The following is a 26400-nucleotide window of genomic DNA, read 5'->3' on the forward strand; positions in this document are numbered from 1 at the left end:
CCTAGGAAGTGTCTACGAGCCGTGTCTAGTAGAGTTTTGTTTATGGTGTGTTGTGCGCCATACTAATAAACAGGAGGCTACAGGGCATTTAGGAAAAATGACCATCTTTCATCTTAAGAGATCGTGCGATAGAGCTGTATTATAAGATTATCTCGTCCCTAATAGTGTGCTATGATTTCAGAAATGCCGCCAAAGGGAAAAGTTACAGCTGCCCAGAAGGGCAAGATTACGATGAAAAGACGGGTAGAAAGAGAGCCACCAATGAATGTAGAAGAGGGCGAATCACATAATGAGGCCCCATCTAATACTTCCTCCACTCCGCCCAATTTAGAAGAACAAGAGGGAGCTTTAGCTCCAGCTCCTATGCCTCTAGTTCCTCCACCGGCTACTTCGGGTCAACAAGTGACCGAGGCAATTCATCTATTGACGCAGTTAGTTGCCGCCTAGGCATAGGGGCAGGGTTCGGGTTCAAGCGACAGGGCTGTTAGTACTAGAGCCCGTGATTTCATTAGTTTGAATCCTCCGGAGTTCTTCGGGTCAAAGCCGGATGAAGACCCGCAAAGTTTTATCGATGAAATGTTGAGAACATTGAAGATTATTCAAGCCTCCGAAACTGAATCTGTGGAGTTGGCATCGTATAGATTCCAGGATGTGGCGGTCTTATGGTACAATAATTGGATGTCATCAAGAAAAGAGAACGCGCCTCCTCCCGTTTGGCAAGAATCTGTAGATGCCTTCATCCACCACTATTTGCCACCCGAGGTCCACCGAGCTAGAGCTGATAGATTTTTAAATTTGAAACAAGGAAATATGAGTGCTCAGGAGTATAGCCTTCAGTTCAATTCATTGGCTAGATATGCCCCGACTATGGTGGCTGACATGGGAGATAGGGTGCACAGGTTTATGAGTGGCTTAGAGCCACATTTATTTAAGGATTGTTTGATGGCATCGTTGCAAGACTGAATGGATATTTCCCTCATTCAAGCCTATGCCCAGAATTTAGAAGGACAACAACATCCACAAAGGGGTGATCGTGATATTGATAGAGGGAAAAGCAAGAGGGCCAGATTTATGGGGACAGGTAGTGATTATAAAGGGGGATCGAGGCAGACATATCCTAGACACTCAGGCCAGTCGGTGACTAGTGCACCTCCACGATTTGCAGGTAGGAGATTTGACCGCTCCATTCGTTCAGGACAGGGTCAGAGTTCGAGAGCTTCAGGTTCCCAGTTTGGGGGTGATTATAGTCAGAGGAGACCACCAGTTCCACGATGTAGTCAGTGCAGAAAATTACATTCGGGGCCATCTCGCTAGGGCACAGATGCTTGCTATGTTTGTGGATAGGCTGGGCACTTGATGCGTGATTGTCCCTCGAGGTATGGTAGAGGTGGGGTTCAGCCCACAGGATCAACAGTTGGTTCCTCTTCAGTGTGCCCGGTAGGGAAGACTCCCCAGATCCCAGCAGGTCGAGGTAGAGGCAGAGGGGGAGCATCTACTTTAGGTGCCACTCAGCCCCGTATGTATGCTTTAACCGGACGACAGGATCTTGAGTCCTCCCCGGATGTGGTTACAGGTATATTATCCATATTTTCCCATGATGTGTATGCATTGATAGATCTGGGTTCTACCCTATCTTATATTACTCCGTATGTTGTTGGTCGTATTGGGGTGAAACCCGAGCTAATTAAACCTTTTGAGGTATCTACTCCGGTTGGTGATCCCGTGATAGCTAGACAAGTGTACAAAAATTGTGTAATTGTGATATGCGACCGCCATGCTAAAGCTGATTTAGTTGAGTTGGAAATGTTAGATTTCGATGTGATTATGGTTATGGATTGGTTGGCCTCATGTTATGCTAATGTTGATTGCCGAATGAAAGTAGTTCGATTTCAATTTCCGGGAGAGCCCATGCTTGAATGGAAGGGTAATACAGCACCTCCAAGAGGTAGGTTTATTTCCTACCTTAAGGCAAGAAAGATGATAGCAAAAGGCTATATTTATCCCTTAGTCCGAGTTCATGACATCGAAGCAAAGTCGCCAACTTTCCAATACATTCCGGTAGTGAATGAATTTTTGGATGTATTTCCAGATGAACTTCCTGGCCTTCCTCCAGAAAGAGAGATTGATTTCGCTATTGATGTGTTGCCGGATACCAAGCCTATTTCTATTCCTCCTTACCGAATGGTTCTGCCAGAATTGAAAGAGTTAAAGGTACAGTTGAAAGATTTGTTTGAGAAGGGGTTTATTAGACAGTTCATCACCGTGGGGAGCACCTATCCTATTTGTAAGAAAGAAAGATGGCTCCCTACGAATGTGCATCGATTATAGGCAGTTGAATAAGGTGACGATAAAGAACAAATATCCTCTTCTGAGAATTGATGATTTATTTGATCAACTATAGGGTACCAAGTGGTTTTCCAAAATAGACTTGAGGTCAGGTTATCACCAAGTGAGAGTTAAAGAAGAAGATATTCCCAAAATAGCTTTTAGAACGAGATATGGCTTTGGGTGATGTCATTTGGGTTAACTAACGCTCCGACAGTGTTCATGAATTTGATGAATAATGTATGCAGACCTCTCTTGGATTTATTCGTAATAGTATTCATTGACGATATCCTGGTATACTCTTGCACAGAATCAGAACATGCAGACCATTTACGTATTGTTCTAGGAATTCTTCGAACTCGAGAATTGTATGCAAAATTCTCAAAGTGCGAGTTTTGGCTGAATTCTGTGACATTTTTGGGTCATGTTATTTCAGATGATGGCATTCGAGTTGATACTCAGAAAATTGAAGCTGTGAAGACTTGGCCAAGGCCGACGACGCCTACAGAAGTCCGTAGTTTTCTGGGATTGGCAGGGTACTATAGAAGGTTCGTAGAAGGATTTTCCTCTATTTCCGCCCCATTGACGAAGCTAACCCAGAAGTCAGCTAAATTTCAGTGGAATGATGCTTGTGAGCGTAGCTTTCAGGAATTGAAGGATAGGTTAACTTCAGCTCTAGTCTTAACCCTCCCAGATGGGCCAGATGGTTATGTTGTATATTGTGATGCTTCCGGTATTGGGTTAGGATGTGTGTTAATGCAGCACGGTAAAGTCATCGCTTATGCTTCGAAACAACTACGGAAACATGAAAAGAACTACCTAACTCATGATCTCGAATTGGCTGCAGTTATTCATGCATTAAATATGTTGAGACACTACTTGTATGGTGTACATGTCGATATTTATACAGATCACAAGAGTCTTCAATACATTTTCAAACAAAAGGAGTTAAATCTGCGGCGGAGGCGGTGGTTAGAATTATTGAATGATTATGATGTGAGTATTTTATACCACCCCGGAAAGGCAAATGTAGTAGCTGATGTGCTTAGCCGCCGATCGATGGGCAACCTATGTGAAGTTCCTCCGGAGAAGAAAGAATTAATTCATGAGCTCTACCAACTAGCTAATCTTGGAGTATGTTTAATTGATTCAGGCAGTGCAGGAATTGGTATTAATAATCCCACAGTTTCGTCCCTGAATATGGAAGTAAAAGAGCATCAATATGAAGATCCTCAGTTGAGCCATAATAGAGACACATTTCATGAAAAAGAGAAGTCTCCATTTGAAACTTCTATGGATGGAATTCTTAGATATAGAGGCAGGCTATGTGTTTCGAATGTTGCAGAATTACGTCATCGAATCCTCGAAGAAGATCATTATTCTCGGTATTCTATTCACCCAGGTGCAACGAAGATGTATCATGATCTCAAGTTAATATATTGGTGAGATGGCATGAAGATAGACATAGCAAAATTTGTAGCTCAATGTCCAAATTACCAGCAAGTGAAAATCGAACATCAAAAGCCAGGAGGATTATTGTAGGCAATGGAAATCCCTACTTGGAAATGGGAAGTGATCAATATGGATTTTATTGTGGGATTACCTCGTTCCCGAAGCAAGTATGATTCTATATGGGTGATTGTGGATAGATTGACGAAAGCAGCTCATTTTCTTCCTATTAGAACCGCATACTCGGTAGAAGTTTATGCAAGGTTGTATCTCAAGGAGATTGTGTGACTCCATGGTATTCCGATATCCATTATCATAGATAGAGGAGCGCAATTTACAACCAAGTTCTGGAAATCTTTCCAAGAAGGTCTAGGTACTCAAGTAAAGCTTAGCACGACATTTCATCTCCGCAGACTGATGGGCAAGCCGAACGTACCATTCAGACCTTGGAGGATATGCTAAGAGCATGTGTTCTAGATTTTGGTGGTAATTGGGATGACCACTTACCTCTAATCGAGTTTGCATACAACAATAGCTACCATTCCAGTATCCAAATGGCTCCGTATGGAGCTCTATATGGAAGAAAGTGCAGATCCCCAATTGGATGGTTTGAAATAGGAGAAGTACCGCTAATAGACCCTGAGTTAATTCAACTAGCAGTAGAAAAAGTTAAGGTGATCCGAGATCGATTATTGACAACCCAAAGTCGCCAAAAATCTTATGCGGACAACCGCCGGCGAGACTTAGAATTTCTAGTTGATGATTGGGTATTCTTAAAGGTGTCACCAATGAAAGGAGTGATGAGATTTGGTAAGAAAGGAAAGTTAAGTCCTCGATACATTAGACCCTATAAGATTATCCGCAAGGTGGGTCAAGTAGCTTATGAATCGGACTTGCCTCTAGAACTTGAATTAGTCCATCCAGTTTTTCATGTCTCAATGCTCCACAAGTGTGTTGGAGATCCTACGAGGATTGTTCCAGTAGATGATGTTCAAGTGACAGAAAAGCTAGTCTATGAAGAAGTGCCCATTGCCATATTAGACAGGCAGGTACGGAGACTTCGAAATAAGGAAGTAGCCTCAGTTAAAGTCTTATGGCGAAATAACAACCGAGAAGAAATAACTTGAGAAGCAGAAGAGAGTATGAAATCCAAATACCTGCACTTGTTTCAGCGCCCAGAAGAGATGCACGATGAAACATCGAGATTATGAGGTATGTATGTTTTATTTTTATGCATATGGTCGTGTGTGGCCAACTAATATTGCTATTGTGTTGTGGCCCTGTGAGGCAATGTTATTGTGGGCTGTTGTGACAGGATGGTAGTGCCATATTACAGGGGAAACTCTGGCGAAATTTTCATAGAATTCCCGAGTGCTTAACATTCGAGGACGAATGTTCCAAAAGGGGGGAAGAATGTTACACCCCGAAAAATTCCCCGTTGATGCACAATGAATAGACTAACGAAAGGCACGAAGTATACGGTATTGAAATAAGTGAGAAATGACATTTGATGACCCTAATTGAGATTTGCAAAGACATTCGGAATAAGAGGAGCAAGAGAGGGAAAGGCATATGATGTGTATCGGAAATTATTTACGAGTAATAAGTTAATGATGATTTAATAGTGTCTTGCAGAAGAATTATAATGTACCTTAGATTGTTAATGAGGTGATAAACAAGTATGAAGAAGGTTCCACAAGGATTGGAGATCAAACGAAGTGACGAGAACAAGATCAGAGAAAAGATCGGTTACATGGCCGATTATACGGTCCGTATAATGGTCCGCCGAATCATCACAGTGAAGGTCCCTCACTGATGGGATTATGCGGTCACTTATACGGACCGTATAATGGTCACAGAAGCGAGATGTTGAAGCGACGATTTCACGGTAACTAATACGGACCGTAAAAGTTTATACGGACCGTATAAGTGTCCGTATATTTTCCCGACGGATCAGATTTTTAAGTTATTAAAAAGGGGACTAAGTTCATTATTTCATTTTATTTTCATCCAACACTTCAAGAACTCTCTAGAACCCTCTCCACTCTTCATCCATAAGAACTCAAGAAAAAATTTATGATCAACTTCATCAAACTAAGAAAATCAAGTGTAAGAAACTCATTAGAGATCATCCAAGTCAAGAAATTTCATTGGAAGTGAACTAGGATTTTGGCTCAAGTGAAGTATTTCCACCCAAGGCTTATCCCTACGCCATCTAAGGTAAGTTTTATTGTCTTTCTATGTTATTTAAGGTATTGAGAGGTTGAAAGACTTGGATTGTAGAAGGAGATAGAAAATGGGTCATGAATGTGGGAATAGTGTCATTTTTGAGTAGTAGCTTGGATTGAATCATGATTCTTGATATGTTATGATTATGATCACGTTATAAATGATATTAAGAACATGGGATAAACATTGTATATGAGTGAACGTAATAGTGTACTATGACCATGATTATGGAGGAATTGAAGTGAAATTGTGAAATGTAGATAATGTAGATGAATGACGATTGTTGCTTATGATATTGTGAATGTTGTTATGGAGGTTTGAGAGTTGATATGTAATATGAGGAAAGTTGTATAAACAAAGGAAATGCTGCCCAATTTTCTCTAGCCTTCGTAAGCATGTTCTTATAATCGATTAGCTAATGTTAATACGAACTTTCTTGAAGGTAGAAATGCGAGCATCGAAGGAGAACGATCAAACGATAGAATAGCTAAACGAAAGAGGTATGTAAGGATAATCCTTTCCTTCTAAGGCATGACTCCTATGGCATGAATCTTCCTATTTTTCCATAATCTTCCTAAATAACAGAAATTACGAGTCCATGACTATAAAGAGCTACATACGCACATGATAAAGAAAAGAGATACGATACGAGCATGATAATGATGATGATGAGTTTAAGTATAGAGAATCCTCGAGTAATATACGATGTCCATGAGGTTTATGATCCTAAGCACGGTTCCATTGATGCTTTTCTTTATGTACACTCACCTTAAAATGTTAGTCTCCTCAAGGTGAGACATAATGATTATGATCACTCCATGATGTAATCGGGGTTCGTGACCTTATGTCACCCCGACATCGCCATAGTTACCTTCAGGTTCTAATGTATGTTTTGATGATAAATGTATGATGATGCTAAGTTATGATAAGGTCATGATATGCCTATGAGATGTACAGTAATGTTAAGTTTATGATGTGCTCACGATTCTACAATTCCACCGTGCCTAAATGGCTGGACATGTCACCGCAAAGGCGGGCTGCTTGTGATTCCACCGTGCCCAAATGGCCGGACATGTCACCGCTAAGGCGGGCTGCTTATGATTCCACCGCGCCTAGAAGGCCGGACATGATCACCACTGGTGGGAGGCGTATGAGGTTTACCCGGACGCGGGTTAAGGATGATATATATATATATATATGATATGATATGATGAGATGATACATGTATTACGAATATTTATGATATATGTAAGAAATGCATCCACTCTTAAAAGTAAGCAGGTTATATTTTCATCTTATGTCTTATGATTTCTCTGTTATGTTCATTTCATCCATGCCTTACTTACTCAGTACAATGTTCGTACTGACGTTCGTTTTCTTTGGACGCTGTGTTCATGCCCACAGGTAGGCATGGAGGTGATCCAGACTCGTAGGAGCTACTAGCAGACTTTGAGAGCACCCCATTATTCCAGAAGTGCCATTGATTTATCCTTTTCTGTTTATATATATATATATATATATATATATATATATATATATATATATATATGTGTGTGTGTGTGTGTGTGTGTGTGTGTGTGTGTGTGTGTGTGTTTGTTTTGGGCATAATGGGGTCCTGTCCCGTCCATAAGTCTAGTACTCTAGGAGAGGTTCGTAGATACGTATGTGTGGGTAGCATGGTCTCATGATGTCCCTATTGTATGTACATTATTTTGATAGCCGAAGGGCTTATGCATATAAAGGTAATTATGTTTCCAAGTGAAAAATGGTTTTCCTATGATTTGAGTATAAGATTAATGAATGAATGCTTGATGAGTACGATGGGTAATGGTATGAGCGGTGCTCGGTGGTTAGCCCCGGGTACCCGTCATGGCCGCTAGTCGGGTCGTGACAAAAATAAATGAAGCCTCCAAGATCACTTTCTTAGACCGTATGCAAAACCACAATACAAAGTCAAAACTTTATTTTCAGAGTTTTCAATAAACACCCTAAATTCATAAATTTCATAAAACTTTAATCTGTACAGAGAATATAGTTAAACATGTCAAAGCATAGATAAAATAACAAACTCCCACTGAAGGGCTCAACATAGAGTCCAACGACATCCATATAAGCTACAGGCTCATAAAAACACTCTAGGTTGCAACCTATTATGAGTGGACCAACAATCATTGAATTGTTTGTCTAATATGCTCTATTGTCACAAGAAGATTTTGAACTCTTTCCTTCACACAATTAGAAATTTAATGTGTATATGCTTTAGTTTCGACGAACTTCGGATATACATCTTCCACACACACACACACACACACACACACACACACACACACACATATATATATATATGTCCAAAAGGGCTCGTATCAAGATAACTAACACAACATTATTATTTAGTCTTTGGACATAAATAATAATTTGTAAGTGGTACTCTTATACGTAGTTCATGAATGTTGACTACCAAAACAACCTAGTAATATGTCTTTTTTTGGACCGACACATTACCAACATGATATTGCTAAATGTATCTCATATTCATGACTATCTATAATTTGGCCAAAATAATCTTCCTTTGGGATAATTATTTTTCACATATAAAACATGCTTTCATGTCAAAATTAAATTAATTTTTATCTAATAGATGTTACTTTGGCAGCATAATAGACTAATCTATTCAATTTGAAACAAGAAGAATACATGATATAAGAGTTAGGGTGTTAGAATTTGAAATAACAGCTCTTGAGTACCATTCCCAAGATCTGCTATCAAGCAAGAAAGCAACCTTAAAAATCTGAGAAATAAAATACAGAAATTGTCCGCGAAACTGCCCCTGAAATGGGGACTCTACTACCCTGAGTGTCTTGATAGGAAGACTAAATGCTTGACATCAAAGGCAAGTTATTAATTCGTGAGATCAAAGCATATAATATCAAAACTCTTATCTTTAATAGCTTCTGCCAAAATGTGGTCGTCACCATGACCAAAATTATAAAGAAATAGACAAGTATTTACACTTGGTTATATCAATTCTCATGAGTAGAAAGACATAAATAATGAAATCAAGCAACGGAATAGAAATAAATACGTAAGTCTCACGATATATATATATATATATATATATATATATATGCAGTATAATAGTGCGGAATAATAATAATACCCCCAGGGTCTAGTTTGAGTAATACAAGAGCATCTAAAAAGGGAATAATACAAGTCTGGAATAAAAACACATAAAGTGTCTATGTCTCTGAATAGAATAGGACATAAAGATATACAAGTCTTCAAGGCAGCGAATGGCCATGCTCACCCTGGAGACTCGAAGATAATGCTGAAGCGACTATCAACCACGTGTCTTAGAAGTGGATCCAACCTGATACTCTGCATTCATAAAAGAATGCAGCAAGTGCAGGTCAGTAAAAAATAACAGTACTGGTAGGCATCATCGGCCGACTAAGCATAGCTAACACAATTCAGATAATAAAGCAGATAGGCAGACAAACCAACAAGTATAAATCAAATATAATCGGAACCAAGTACACGTCATTGCCTAGGTAAAGCATCTAATCCCAATTGTGCCAAGTCCGAATCCAACATCACAAGTACAACACCAAAACATCTCAAAATGAAGCCATAATGCAATTCAATGCAACAGTGTATGAATGCAATGCAATGTCATGCAAATGTTGTGTACACATGTACTCCGGACGGAATATCGACATCTCGGTAGCACAACCCAGTGTGACTCGCGAAGTCTAAATGCCACCTGTCTCGAATCTTTGCCCAACAAACAAACCGGACCCCGGATCTTTGCCCAAAGAGGGTTCTCACCGGCACCACTCTGGGGGACCCGCGGAGTCCATGAACTCACTTAATTAATGATTTCGAAACTAACATCGGATATCGGCCATCTCACGACACTTAAGTAAAACCGAGCCCAGCTCATCAAGTGTTTCATCAAGTATCATCGGTATCTCAACAGTGTATCATGAAATGAGAGTGCGTGTAATGCATGTATCAACATCAATAATCATGCTCAATAACACAAGTACCAATAATAGGTATGCCAATAATATATTCGAATCACAAATACCAATAGTGGGTATGCGAACAATATAACCGATTCACAAGTACCAACAGTAGGTACGACAACAATATAGTAATCAAGATGATAAAATAAAATCCAACATCTATCAATAACTCATGGCATCAAACCAACACAATAGAAAAATCAAAGGACAACATAACGAGGTGGCTAGCCCCAAATACACAACAGGGCCCAACCTAAGACAATATCCATCCCAACTTCATACCCGAAGGTTCATATGCTGTCTCCGATAATATAATCTAAATATGCGCTTCGCTATACAAAGTCTCACTAAGGGTAAGCCATAACCTACCTGGATGGCCAAACCGCAACACCAACAACTCACTCTTGTGCCTTACCTTTCCGCTGAACCCCAGAACCAAGGTAGTCTAAGCATAATCGAAATTTAGATTAGAAATCATGAAGAATGGTACTAATATTGCTTCCATCCAAATTAGACCAATTCTAACCCTAGAAATTAGGAAAACGGGTCCACAAGGGCAAAACGGGAAATTCGGAAGTAAAACATCAAATTAAGCACCAGGTAATCATAAACCAATCCCTAATTGCTAAATTAACTCATGGATTTACCCAATTTCGAATTTGAAGCAAAACCCCCAATTTGGGTATAAACCCTAACTCTTGGATTCTGAAATTCAATACTAAAAATGGAAGATATATGATTAACAAGATTAGGTTCATCAAAATCTAACATAATTTCATCATTAATAAGCCTGGGGAAAATGTTTATCAACACCCTCTTCCAACTTCCATTACTAAAGGATTATTAAAGGAAAAGGGGGAATATAAGATGATTATGATTAAAGGAAGAGTAAAGGAATTAGCAAGATTTACCTCCAAGAATATTCCCATATTATCTCCAAGAACAGTTCCCTAAAGCTCTAATTTAAAAATGGGAATAAATGAGGGTCTAAAGGCTTTTAACACTTCATTAATAATACACACTGTCTGTCACCCGCTTTAGCGGCACTGGGACCGTCCCAGCAAAGCCGCTTCAGTGGCCACTCGACCGCTTCAGCAGTGCTGGTGCAGCCAAACCGGGCACCAGACACTAGAAAACTAACCCAAGTTCCACAATTTGATCCAATTTTCTGACTAATTCCTGAGGCCGTCTGCTCACATATCATACACATAGAACCATATAAAAATACGCTACGAATGTGCCCGTGGCCTTGGAATTTCCAACGGGGGTCTCGTTGATCGAGTCAACCCCCGGTACTTTAATTCCAATTTCCCAACCCAAGTCTCAAAATGCATCCGAGTACATTGGGAACCGAATCAAATACACACACAAGTTCTAAACGACCATCCGGACCTCTCGAAATTGATGGAATTTCGAAAAAGGTATGTTTACCCAAAAGTCAACTTCGGGTCAACTATTTTTAACTTTAAGCCTGTATTTCACAAAAATTGCCTGAATTAGATCTAGACACCTCGGGAAGCGTGCCAACGGTCCGTTCGGGTAAAAAAAAAAGCTAATCAATGCTCAGGAAAAGGCGAAGATGCCGAAAATACTATAATGACCAAACATGTCGTTACATCAGATACCAATTGAATTGTCGCTCGTCCTCGCGCGAATAAGAGAAAAGAAGCGGGGAATATCTGAGTGAGTGAACAACTGGGGATATCAGGAACGCATGTCAGACTCAGTCTTCCAGGTAGCCTCCTCAACAGGACGGTGCTTCCATTGCACCTTCACAGACGCAATCTCCTTCGACCTCAACTTTCGAACCTGGCTATCCAAGATCGCGATAGGCTCGTCCTCATAAGTCAAATTTTCGTTAAGCAATATAGAATCCCAATGAACGATGTAGGTACAGTCGGCATGGTACTTCTTCAACATCGTAACATGAAAAATTTGATGAACTCCCGCCAAGCCTGGCGGCAATGCCAACTCATAAGCTACATCACCCATACGATCAATAATCTCAAACGGACAATATACCTGGGGCTCAACTTGCCCCTCTTACTGAAACTCATAACATCCTTCATGGGTGAAACCTTCAATAGAACCTGGTCACCAATAGCAAACTCCAAATCCCGGACCTTCCGGTCTGCATACATCGTTTGCCGACTTTGAGCTGCAAAAATTTTAGCCTAAATAAATGTCACTCTATCAAGGGACTCTCTCAATAAATCTGTACTCCAAGGCCGAGCCTCGAACCCATCAAACCAAGCAATTGGAGATCTACATCTCCTACCATACAAAGCCTTAAAAGGCGCCATACCAATACTCGAATAATAACTGTTATCATACACAAACTCTACTAAGGGCAAGTGTTGATCAATGACCACCAAAATCAATAACACACACTCTCAACATGTCCTCGAGCACCTGAATGGTCCGCTCAGACTAGCCATCGGTCTAAGGATGAAAAGTTGTATTAAGATCCAATCGAGTACTCAACTCCTCATGAAACACTCTCCAAATATGAGAAGTGAAGATAGTACCCCGATCAGATACAACAGAAATAGGAATCCCATGCAATCTCACAATATCCCGAATGTACATCTTGGCTAACTTCTCCGTGGTATAGGAAACCTGAACTGAAACAAAGTGAGCGGACTTAGTCAACCAATAGAATATCACCCAAAGAGAATCAAACTTGCTAAGGGTCTTCAGAAGACCCGTGAAAAAATCCATGGTAATCCTCTCCCACTTCTACTCGGGAATGGGCATCCTCTGAAGCACCCCCCCCCCCTGGTCGCTGGTGCTCATATTTTACCTGTTGACAATTCCCACACTTAGCCACAAAATTAACTATATCTCTCTTCATCCGACGCCACCAATAGTGCTGTCTCAAGTCACAGTACATCTTAGTCACCCCTGGATGAATGGAATAGCGAGAGCTATGAGCCTTAAACAAGATCAACTGAATCAAATCACCAACACGAGGAACGTACACGTGCCCTCTAATCCTCAGAATGCCTCCTTGGCGTCATCTGTCAAAACTTTATCTCGAATCTTGCTCAACTGAGCATCCTCAAACTGATGAGTCCTGATCCGATCCAACAAAGACGACCTCTAATTTATACAAGCTAAAATCCTACCCGGGGCTTAAATACCAAGACGAACGAAACTGTTGGCCAGAGTCTGAACCTCCATGGCCAACGAGCGCTCAGAAATAATCAATCAAGCTAAACTCCCCATACTCACTGCCTTGCGACTCAAGGCATCAGCCACCACATTGACTTTCCCGGGATAATACAGAATAGAGTTGTCATAGTCCTTCAGGAGCTCCATCCATCGACGCTGCCTGGAATTAAGATCTCTCTGGGTAAACACATGCTGAAGACTACGGTGATCAGTGAAAACCTCACAATGAACACCGTAGAAATAATGCCTCCAAATCTTCAAAGAGAAGACCACGACCAACAACTCCAAATCATGGGTAGGGTAATTCTTCTCATGGGCCTTCAACTAATGGGAAGCATAAGCTATCACTCTACCCTCCAGCATCAACACATCACCCAAGCCCATACGGGAGGTATTACAATAGACAGCGAAATCCTTACCCTCCACGGGTAATGCTAAGATCGGGGCTGTAGTCAAAAGATGCTTGAGCTTTTGAAAGCTCTCCTCACAATCATCCATCCACCGGAAGGGAACATCCTTTTGAGACAATCTGGTCAAAGACGAAGCAATAGCTGCAAAACCCTTCACGAAGCGATGGTAATAGCTGGCCAAACCCACAAAACTACGAATCTCAGTAACAGTAGTGGGCCTCGCCCAACCCCTCACATCCCCAATCTTCTGTGGATCAACCATAATCCCATCCTTAGACATAACATGGCCTAAGAATGCTACAGACTCCAACTAGAACTTAACTTAGAAAACTTAGCAAACAGGCTATGCTTTTTCAACAACCCAAGAACAAAACAAAGATGGCTCTAATGCTCATCTCTACTCTTGGAATACACCAAGAGGTCATTAATAGACATAATCACAAAGGAATCAAGGAATGGCCTAAAGATTCCATTCACCAAGGTCATAAATGCAAGCGAGGCTTTGGTAAGCCCAAAAGACATCACTAAAAACTCATAGTGGCTATATCTCATCTGAAATGTTGTCTTCGGAATATCCTCCACCCTGATCTTCAACTGGTGATAGCTGGAATGCAAATAAATCTTCGAAAACACCGAAGCACTCAGAAGCTGGTTAAACAGATCATCACTATGAGGCATAGGGAAATTGTTCCAAATAGTGACCTTGTTTAACTGACGATAATTAATACACATCCTCATGGTCCCGTCTTTCTTCTTCATAAATAACACACGAGCACCCCAAGGGGAGACTCTCGGTCTGATGAACCCCTTGCTCAACAAATCCTATAACCGCTCCTTAAGCTCTCTCAACTCAGCAGGTGCCATCCGATATGGCGGAATAGAAATAGGGAGAGTGCCCCAATCTAAGTCAATACAAAAATCAATGTTGCGATCTGGTGGCATACCTTGCAGATCTGATAGAAATACCTCCACAAACTTGCTTAGGATAGGGATAGACTCAAGGGGTGGAGATTCAACAGTCGTATCACGAACATGATCCAAATAAGCTAGACACTCCTTACTTACTAACTTCTTCGCCCGAAGAAAGGATACAATCTTCTTCGGAGCGGGACTAGGAGTACCTCTCCACTCAATCCTAGGAATGGCCGGCATGGCTAAGGTAACTGTCTTGGTGTGACAGTCCAAGATCGCATGATAAGGAAAAGCTAAGACATCCCCAGTATAATATCAAAGTCCACCATATCGAGAATCATCAAATCTACCCAAGTGTCATACCCCATAAAAGTACTAAACAAGACCGGTAGACTCGATCAACAACCACAGAATCTTCGACCGGAGTAGACACACGAACACGTATATCTATGTTATCACAAGGCAAATCCTAACCAATGGCATGAAATGCATATATATACGAATAGGGGGATCCAGGATCAAATAACATAGATTCTGCTCTATGACGGACAGAAATGGTACCTGAAATCACAGCATCTGAGGCCTCTGCCTCGGCCCTACCAGGAAATGAGTAACAATAGACTCCACCACGCCTAGTCTGAGATCCCCCTCTTGTATTCTGAGAACCACCTCTAGCTGGCTGAGAACCACTTCTAGAATCATGGGAAGTATAGCGGCCTGACTGAGCACCGCCTATCTGGGAAGCCCTACCTCGACCACCAGATGATGTTGGAGTCCTCGGCGGATGATAATACCGTCCGATTTGGGGACATCTCCTAACAACATGCCCAACCTCTCTACAAGAATAACAGGTAATACGAGACGAATGCTGATACACAGAAACTGAAGACCCGGATGAAGCAGCCCTGTCCACTGGTCTTGAGAACGAACTCTCAGGAGCTCTCTACCTAGGTGGCTCATTGGGGGAAGCCTGTAACGCTGAATGTACAGGACGATCGGAATATGGCTGATGCGGCCTCGAAAACTGATCAATGCCCCATAAACTAGAACCACCATAACTACCAGTCTGACGTGGCCTCTTGTCACCACCACCAAAAGCACAGGCCTTAGAGCCACCAATCATAGAAGCATGCTCGATAATGGACTGGAAGGAATCCCCCATAGACTCCATCTGAAGACAGGGAATCTGTAGAGAGCCCACTAGTCCCCCAACAAAACTTCTGATCCTATCGACCTCGGTAGGGATCAACGGAGTAGAATAGCGAGCGAAATATAGAAAACGGATCACGTAAGATTCCAAAGACATGCCCTTCTGCTCAAAATGCAAAAAATCCTCCCTACGCGTCTCTAGAAAGGATCGGGGCACATACTTCTGAAGGAAGGCCCGGTAAAACTGAGTACAGGTCAAAGGAGGGGAACCCTCAGGTCTGTACGCCACGAAATACCTCCACCACGTCTTCGCGGCACTGCGAAACTGGTAAGACACATAATCAACCCTGTGGGTCTCCATTATCCCCATACGATGCAACAACTCATGCATATCAAGAATAAACTCATAAGCTTCCTCAGACGAAGCACCAGCAAACCTCGGCGACTCTAACTTCCTGAATCTCCCAATAAGGTCCTGATCAGAAGCAGTCATAACAGCTCCCTTCATGGGCCTAATATCATCACCAGGAACGGATATTGCATCAATGTGAGGAGCCATAGCTGCGGCAGGATGTGCTTCCAGCGTAGGTCCCTGCTCAGGGGTCTGCGCCCCAACCCTAGTCTGTAAACCCCCGTCGGGAGTAGTAACACTGGCTGCCGCCTGCTAGGCATCAAGATGAAGTAAGACCCTCTCCATAGTATCCTGCATGGCCTGACCAGAAGTAACCTCAGGCTGTGTCTGTGCTGGAGCCACATCCTCGGGCTCAGGAGACGGAGATCTCTCTCAGCGCTGTCCTACCGCAGAAGCCCTACCCCTAGCTGGGGCAGCCCCGCGGCCTCTCGCTCTGCCGCGCCCTCTGGCTGTCGCTCGCTCTCGGGTGCCAGCCATAGCTGCGGGCTCTGGTACCTAATCTCGGGCCATAGTAGCTCAAGTCCTCACCATCTGTGAGAGAAGAAATAAGAGTTAGATACCAATTTAATCTTTCCAAATACCAATTAGAATAAAGTTACACGAAAGAAAGAAAGAAAGAAAGAAAGAAAGAAAGTGAGGTTTCTTAAATGTCCTATAGCCTCTCCCAGATAAGTACGGAGCTCATTGTACCGATCCGTGAGATTCTACTAGACACGCTCTTACCGAACAATGTTCGGTAAGCGAACCCTCAACCCAACAATGAATAAAAACATAATTAATGAAATCAAGCAATGGAATAGAAATAAATACGTAAGTCTCACGATATGTGTATACATATATATATGCAGTATAATAGTGCGGAATAATAATAATACCCCAAGGTCTAGTTTGAGTAATACAAGAGCATCTAAAAGGGGAATAATACAAGCCTGGAATAATAATACATAAAGTGTCTATGTCTCTGAATAGAATAGGACATAAAGATATATAAGTCTTCAAGGCAGCGAATGGCCATGCTCACCCTGGAGACTCGAAGATAATGCTGAAGCGACTATCAGCCACGTGTCACGGAAGTGGATCCAACCTGATACTCTGCATTCATAAAAGAATGCAGCAGGTGCAGGTTAGTACAAAACAACAGTACTGGTAGGCATTATGGACCGACTAAGCATAGCTAACACAATTCAGATAATAAAGCAGATAGGCTGACAAACCAACAAGTATAAATCAAATATAATCAGAACCAGGTACACGTCATTGCCTAGGTAAAGCATCTAATTCCAATTGTGCCAAGTCTGAATATATCAAGTCCGAATCCAACATCACAAGTACAGCACCAAAACATCTCAAAATGAAGCCATAATGCAATGCAATGCAATAGTGTATGAATGCAATGTAATGTCATGCAAATGTTGTGTACACATGTACTCTTGACGGAAATATCGACATCTCGATAGCACAACTTAGTGTGACTCACAAAATCTAAATGCCACCCATCCCGGATCTTTGCCCAATAGACAGACCGGACCCCGGATCTTTGCCCACAGAGGGTTCTCACCGACACCACTCTGGGGGACCCGCGAAGTCCATGAACTCACTCAATTAACGATTCCAGAACTAACATCGAATATCGGCCATCTCACGACACTCAAGTAAAATCGAGCCCAGCTCATCAAGTATCATCGGTATCTCAACAGTGTATCATGAAATGAGAGTGCGTGTAATGCATGTATCAACATCAATAATCATGCTCAATAACACAAGTACTAACAATGGGTACGCCAATACTATATTCGATTCACAAATACCAATAGTGGGTATGCTAACAATATAACCGAATCACAAGTACCAACAGTAGGTACACCAACAATGTAGTAATCAAGATATAAAACAGAATTCAACATCTATCAATAACTGATGGCATCAAGCCAACACAATAGAACAATTAAAGGACAACATAACGGGGTGGCTAGCCACAAACACACAACAGGGCGCAACGTAAGACAATATCCATCCCAACTTTATACCCGAAGGTTCATATGTTGTCTCCGATACTATAATCTAAATATGTGCTTCTCTATACAAAGTCTCACCAAGGGTAAGCCATGACCTACCTGGATGGCCGAACCGCGACACCAATAACTCACTCATTTGCCTTGCTTTTCCGCTGAACTTCAGAACCAAAGTAGTCTAAGCATAATCGAAATCTAGATTAGAAATCATGAAGAATGGTACTAATATTGCTACCAATCAAATTAAGCCAATTCTAACCCTAGAAATTGGGGGAAACGGGTCCAGAAGGGCAAAACAGGAAATTCAAAGCAAAACATCAAATTAAGCACTAGGTGATCATAACCCAACCACTAATTGCTAAATTAACTCATAGATTTTCCCAATTTCGAATTTGAAGCAAAACCCCCAATTTGGGTATAAACCCTAACTCTTGGATTTTGAAATTCAACACTAGAAATGGAAGATATATGGTTAACAAGCTTAGATTCATCAAAATCTAACATAAACCCCATCAATTTCATCATTAATAAGCCTGGGGAAAATGTTTATCAACACCCTCTTCCAACTTCTATTACTAAGGGATTATTAAAGGAAAATGGGGAATCTAAGATGATTATGATTAAAGGAAGAGTAAAGGAATTAGCAAGATTTACCTCCAAGAATATTCCCAAATTATCTCCAAGAACAGTTCCCCAAAGCTCTAATTTCGAAATGGGAATAAATGAGGGTCTAAAGGCTTTTAACATTTCATTAATATTACTCATTGCCCGTCACCCGCTTTAGCGGCAGTGGGACCGCCCCAGCGGAGTCGCTTCAGCGGTTAAGCATAAAATGCTTGGACCGCTCCAGCGGCAGGGTTATTGCTCCAGCGTTACTGCTGCCGCGGTGCTGGTGCTGCAAAAGTGGGCACTAGACACCAGAAAACTAACCCAAGTTCCATAATTTGATCCAATTTTCCGACTAATTCCCAAGGCCATCTGCTCATATATCATACACATAGACACACATAAAAACACACTACGAACGCGCCCGTGGCCATGAATTTCTAGCGGGGGTCTCATTGATCGAGTCAACCCCCGGTACCTTAATTTCAATTTCCCGACTCAAGTCCCAAAATGCATTTGAGTGCATTGGGAACTGAACCAAATACACACATAAGTTCTAAATGACCGTCCGGACCTCTCGGAATAGATGAAATTTTAAAAAAAGGTCCGTTTACCCAAAAGTCAACTTCGAGTCAACTATTTTTCACTTTAAGCCTATACTTCACAAAAATTGTCCAAATCCGATCTAGACACCCGAATCCGATCTAGACACCTCGAGAAGTATGCCAACGGTCCCCTCGGGTAAAAAATAAGCTAATCAATGCTCGAGAAAGGGTGAAGATGCCGAAAAGACTATAAAGACCAAACGGGTCGTTACAATCTTCATTTGGTCCGATTTAATTATTCACACGTAAACCAAATAATTATCACACGTTTATTACAACAAAACCACATGTAATTATGTTGAACCCAATCAATATTCACATAAGTTACATGTACGCATCATTTTATATTTCAAAATAAATCTCCATTATAGAGGTCACTTTAGCTACATCTAGCTTCAATTTAATTAGCTCAAAATATACATAAATTTACCAATATTCAAACGTAAATTCACCAAAATAGAAAATATAAATTTTCAAGACAAGTGTGGGCCTGAAATTTACGCCAAAGATGCTTCCAATAATTATCCAAAGAGCTATCATATTAATTGTTCACGGAAGCAATCATATGCCGCAAAAGACACACTTAAATTCCAAAGCAAAAAAATACTTAATGATGGCTTCATGCTTGTCCTTAATCGAAAATATTAGTCGCTGTCATTTTTATTTTTTTTGAAAAAATTGTCTTGGGAAAAAAACCTCTGGCAGTAACCATACATGCCGCGTAAGGCATCTGAACTCTAAAACATTGAAATCATGCATATTCATCACATATATCCAAACAGTAATGAAGAAACAAAAGATATCTTAAATCTTTTCGGTAAAATGATTGAATATTTGAATGGATGTAAAACCCCCAAAACAGTTAACCTACTTTGACCTTTTTCTTGGCCACATATCCCAAATGAAGGACAGACTTCCCATTTAAAATTACTAGATTTAACGCCAAAGAAGCGACAACTATATGCTAGCAACGTTTTCATATCTGGACTTGTCCTAATATTACTAAAAAATCACGTGTAATGATCTAACAAGAAATTGCTCTGATACTACTTGTTAAAAAACTTTAGACAATCCATATAAGATCGCAAGTAACTCATTAGACAACGATATAAATCTAGAAGAATAGTAAGGACATACCTCGATCCATTGTAAGAATTGATAGAATGAAGGCAAGATCTTCTAAGTCTTGTTACTTTCTTTGTAGTACTTCTCTTAATGAGACAAAGAGGAAACGAATTGGTTACAGACTTAGGGACCACAACCATATATCTAATAGTAAGGAAACTCTTCGGAAAAGACGTAACTCTTCAAAGGTAACCTTTTAGAAGAGGTGTGACTCTTCAGTTATGAACACATCAATTATAACTAAGGAGTTAACTAGGTTTCTACTCATATAAAATTCATACCTTATAAAATAATATTCATATAGCCCATAAAAATAACACCTAATTAGATCAGTAAAATGGACTTCTTTAATTGAGAGCAATCTATGTACAACTATATTAAATATGTGAGACCACAATAGAGAATTTCCAACAGATTGTTGTATTAGGTGAATGTGCATTATTTAATCAAAAGATTTATTTTCTGGTTTTGATGAATTAAAACAAGGAAGATAAAGATTAGGCCTGGAGAAAGAGCCGAGCCGGTTCGGGGCTCTGCTCGGCTCGCCTGCAGTTAGATCGGCTCAGCTCGACTCAATTTCAGTCAAAATTTAGCTCGGCTCGGCTCTATTAAAGCTCGATCAAAGCTTGGCTCGGTAAAGCTCTGGCTCGGTTGAGCCGGCTCTACTCAGCTCGGTTGGCTAGTTTTGGTCATGTACTTATTACTTTAAAATTAAAATTCAGCATCTTAATTAAGTTAGAAAAATATCAATTTAATAATTATTATTTATTGTAATAAATTTATAATTTTGTATTTCTTGAACTAATTTGACGTAAGTGAACTTTTTATAGACATCATTACTTAAGAATATTTTATGGGTGGTGCAAAATGTAATTAATATTTTACATTTAATAGTTCAAAAATTAAGGAAAATTAATGTTGTACAAATTTCTTGAATTTAATTTTGCTTTAGTTCTAGTGTTTATTTTTTGCCTGAAAGTTTATTCTATGTTCAATATTAAGTTAATGTCATTTAAATTTTTGTTCATGTTTAGACTAATAATGTATATATTTCACTCACACTTGAATGCAATTACCAAATTAAACTAGTTATGCTTATATTTTTCTTAATCAACCAATTTTAATATTATAAATTTATGTTTTAATGGCGTAGAACTACGTAGAACGAAATATTAAAGAGCCGAGTTGGGCTCGGCTCGGCTCGACTCGAGCTCGGTTATAATTTGACAAAGCTCGGTTGAGCTCGGCTCGGCTCGATGGCCAAGCCTAATGAAGATCTATGATTTTCCGATTGGAGATATTGATAATATCGTAGATCGCCTATGAGTTATGTAGAGATCGGTCATACATTATTTATGATCGCCTAAATTTATTTCTTATAAAATAAGAGATCATAACATTTCCTTAAGAATTTGTATTTATCCTATAAGTGTGTGGCATAGCGAGAAATAAATGTTTGTGCATAGTGTGACGGTTCGCATTTTTGCGGGCGGGGTTAGCGCTCGAAAAAGCTACTTCGAAATCGTTGGTGCTCTTTCGGACTTTGTTTTAAAAGAGTCGCCACCTAATTTTTAGAAAATTAGGAAAACCAGTCTTAAAGGGTTCATTCATACACCGTGAAAAATCCTTCTTAATCCAAAGTTCTAGGTAAGGGTTCTAGTGATTCCCTAGGGAAGGTGTTAGGCACCCTTAATATTAAGGATTCGTACTATACGGTTGACCTTCGAATTCCAATGTGTGAGTATTTGCATGAACTGTTTATTTGGTGTTTATTTCCCGAAAAAAAGGTCTGTCATTTTTGCATATCATTTTTTGAAAAGAATTGAATATATCCCCTTTACATATAGGGTATTTAGGTTCGGATTTATATTATCCAGATACAATTAGTTCCTTTTATATATAAGGATAGTAGTAGTTTTTGTGAAGATAAAAAAGTCCATTTAAAGTATGGGGTAAATAAATTCTGTTCATGCTTGACTCATACATGGTCCAGGTTAATGTTACACCTCGGAAATTTCCCCGTGAACGTACAACGAATAGACTAACAAAGAATACGAGTATATGATGTTTTAATAAGAAGGTGACGACGTTTGACGACCCTGAGTAAGATTTCAAAGGTAAGTGCAATAAGAGATAGGTTATGCTCCACAACGACTACTTATGAGTCCTGAAAATGTGAAAAAGTTGCAGATTTGCACTTTGGCCCAGTCGATCGTAAAATGAAATACGGACCGTAAAGTGGTATATGGCCCGTAAACCACCATGTCGTATTTCAACTTACAAAACTTCAACTTTCTGCCAAATGATCAAATGGTTAAATACGACTTGGAATACGGACTGTAAATTGAAATACGGCCCATAAACCGTGATCGTAAATCACCATGACCTCCAGCATACCTTTCTGGTTCTGTTATGCTTAAATACGAAAATACGGCCCGTAAACTAGAATACGGACCGTAAACTGGGTTACGACCACTGTGCACTTCAACTACTGTTCATTTCGGATTAGATTTTAAGTCATTAAAAGGAGACCCAAGCTCATTAAATTCATTTCATTTCCATGATGCTTCTCTCTAGAAACCTCTAGAAAATTCTCCACTCTTTATCTATAAGAAAACAAAGGAAATCAAAGATCAATATCAAGAATCCAAGTGAATCAAGTGTATGAAACTCATCAAGGTTCATCCAAGTTCAGAAATTTCAAGAGAAGCAAACTAGGGTTTTGGTGCAAGAAGAGTAATACCACTCAAGGCTTGTTCCTACAACATCTAAGGTAAGTTTTATGGCATTTATATGTTATTTAGGGTATGGAAGAGTGAAACACTTAGATTATAGAAGGATGTAAGAAATGGGTCATGAAAGTGTGAATAATAGCAATGTTGAGTAAAGGTTTGAATTGAGCCATGATCATTAATAATTTGTGATTATGAAAATGTTATGAATGACATTTAGAACATGGGATAAGTGTCCTATGTGAGAAAAATGCAACGATGAACCATTGCCATGATTATGGAGAAATTGAAGACAAATTGTAAAATACGGATGTTGTAAATGAATGATGAGTGTTGTCTATCATATTGAGAATGTTGTTATGAGAGTTTGAGAGTTGACATAGAATGTGGGGAAAGTAGTATAAACAAAGGAAGTGTTGTCCAATTTTCTCTAGAAATAGTAGCGCGTTCTTATAGTCAACTAACTAACGTTAATGTGAATTCCTTCTTGAAGGTAGAAACGTGACATTGAAGGAGGACAAGCGAACGATAACTTAGTTAAACGTAAAAGGTATGTAAGGCTTATCCCTTCCTTCAAAGGCATGAATCTTCCAAGTTTTTCCATGATCCTCCTATATGATGGAGCTTATGAGTCCGTAAATATACTAAACTACATACGAGCATGATAGTGATGATGATGAGTTAAAGTATAGCGATTCGAGACTTCATGATATTATTGCTCACACTCACCTTATGTATTATTTCCTTCAAGGTGAGGCAGGCTACTCGTAAATGTTCATAATATAATCGGGGGTTCACGACCTTATGTCACCCCGATGTAGTTATGGTTGTCTTCAAAGTTTAATGTACTTTTCTAATGATAAATGTGAAATAATGCTAAGTCATGATATGTCTATAAGATGATCAATGATGCTAGCTTATAATATGCCTATGTTATGTATGAAAATGCCGAGCTATGATAAGATTACGATATGTTCATGAGACGTGTAAAATTGATGGATTATGATTAACGATATGACGATATGATTTCACCGTGCCTCAATGGCCGAGCATGTCACCGCTAAGGCGGGTTGCATGTGATTCCACCGTGCCTCAATGGACGGCCATGTCACCGCTATGGCGGGCTGCTATGTTTACACCAAGCCTAGAGGGCAGGGCATGATCACCACTAGTGGGCGGCATATGATAGTTACCCGGATGCAGGATAACGATGAGCATTGTGATGTGACGAGATATGTGATGTGATGACATATGTACTGTGATTATGTAAAATATGATATATGTACGAAATGTATTTGCTTACGACTCTCTTGCAGGTTATATCTTTCTCTTATGGCTCACGATCCTCCTATTATATTTATTTCATTCTTGTCTTACATACACAGTACAATGTTCGTACTGACGTCCGTTTTCTTTGGACGTTGTGTTCACGCCCACAGGTAGACAGGGAGGCGAGCTTGAGCCAGACTCATAGGAGTTGTTAGCCGATTGAAAGCACTCCTTTGTTCCGGAGGTGCTTGATTATTCTTTTGTGTACATTTGTATATGTGGGCACGACGGGGTCCTGTCCCGTCTACATGTCTAGTACTCCAGTAGAGGCTCGTAGATACACAGTGTGGTTATGTGGTTTCTGTTATAGCCCGTATTTTGTACGATCGGATAATTCGAGATAGTCGTGGTAAGTTAAGGGCAAGACCATTTTCCAAAAAAAAATTTAATGCACAAGTTGTTTATGAATATTATTAGTATGGAAATATTGAGAAAGGCTAAGGGTAAAAAGGAAAATTCGCAAAGTGGCTCAAGGTAATATTGTGGAAGGCTAAGGGCAAAATGGAAATTTCACAAAGTATTCAAGAAATTTCTTAAATAGACCATGGTGGCCGTCCAACTTAAGGTGGGCCTTGGCCCACCTAGATGAATTATGTGTATATATGTATAAGATATATTGGTCATATTTCTCCATAAAATTTCTAGAAGCCTGGAGAGAAAGAATAGGGCCATGTGTCCATAATTCTTACTTGCGGGGCTTAAAAATAAATATAGATAAATGGTGGAAAAAGAAAGATAAATAGGACATAACTATCTTCATCTTTTAGAAAGATGAAGAAGTTTGGAGAAGGAGAAAAAATATACAAGGCCATTCGGCCATGGTGTAGCCGAAGAAGGCCATGGAAAATTGATCAAAAAAATAATTTCTTCTAGCTTTTCTACCAATTGGAAGGTCCTCTACAACATGGATTAGTTGTTGGAGCAATCAAAACATTCATTTGTGCAAATTACAATCATAGCCGATTAAGAACCTGAGTGGGAAAAGGTATGTGTTTAATCTTCTTTTAGATATGTTATGGATGATTTATGTATGTTGTAGTATGTAGAAAAGGATGAAAATCATGACTTTGGTATGTTGGGGTGTTGGCCGTGTATATACTATATTGTGTGGGGGTGATGAACTAATTTTTATTTCGTATTTTGATTGTTGTAGATGTGGATTCCATGATGAAAAATGAGGATTTAGTGGCTTGGAATGAATTTGAAATCGTTTGTGCGTTATTGAAGAAGTTAGTATGACATTAGTATGGTTTGTTATACTTGTAGGAATGATATTCCTAATGTGTAAGTTGTAAATATAATTTATGAATTTGGAAGTGAGACATGTGTTTGGAAGATTGTAAGTTGGTTGTTGTGATTGAATTGAATATAAGAAAATGTTGTCGAATTATGTAAAAGAAGTTACTAACGTTAGAAGGTACTTGGGATTGATTGACAAAGTTGTTAATGTGTAGATTGTGGTGCAGTTCGTGAATTTGGAAGAAAACAATGTGTTGTTATTGTCCTTATTAAGTTTGGAAGATTTCGGATTATTGTGGATAATGTGGCCGAGTGAAATTCTCGGATTATTGTTGAGAAATTGGCCGAGTTACATTCTCGGATTTGTTGTTAATGATTTGGGCCGAGATAGATTCTCGGGGATGTGGTATTTACAGGGGAAATGCTGCCGAAATTTCGGCAGATTATAAGTGATTTTATTTGAAAGATCAAGACAAGTAAATGATAATGAATCTAATGATTATGTAAAATCTTCTTGAATGTAGAATAGCAAGCTTGGATAAATAAGCGTAGCTAATAAGGCGTGGCACAGGTATGAAAGGCTTACCCTTTCTCTCTTTTGGCATGATCTTTGTAAAACCAATATGACAAAGTATATGTATGATTTCAAAGAAATTCCTATTCTTAG

The sequence above is a fragment of the Lycium barbarum genome, chromosome 1 (genome assembly GCF_019175385.1).
Source record: "Lycium barbarum isolate Lr01 chromosome 1, ASM1917538v2, whole genome shotgun sequence".
NCBI classification, from domain to species: Eukaryota; Viridiplantae; Streptophyta; class Magnoliopsida; order Solanales; family Solanaceae; genus Lycium; species Lycium barbarum.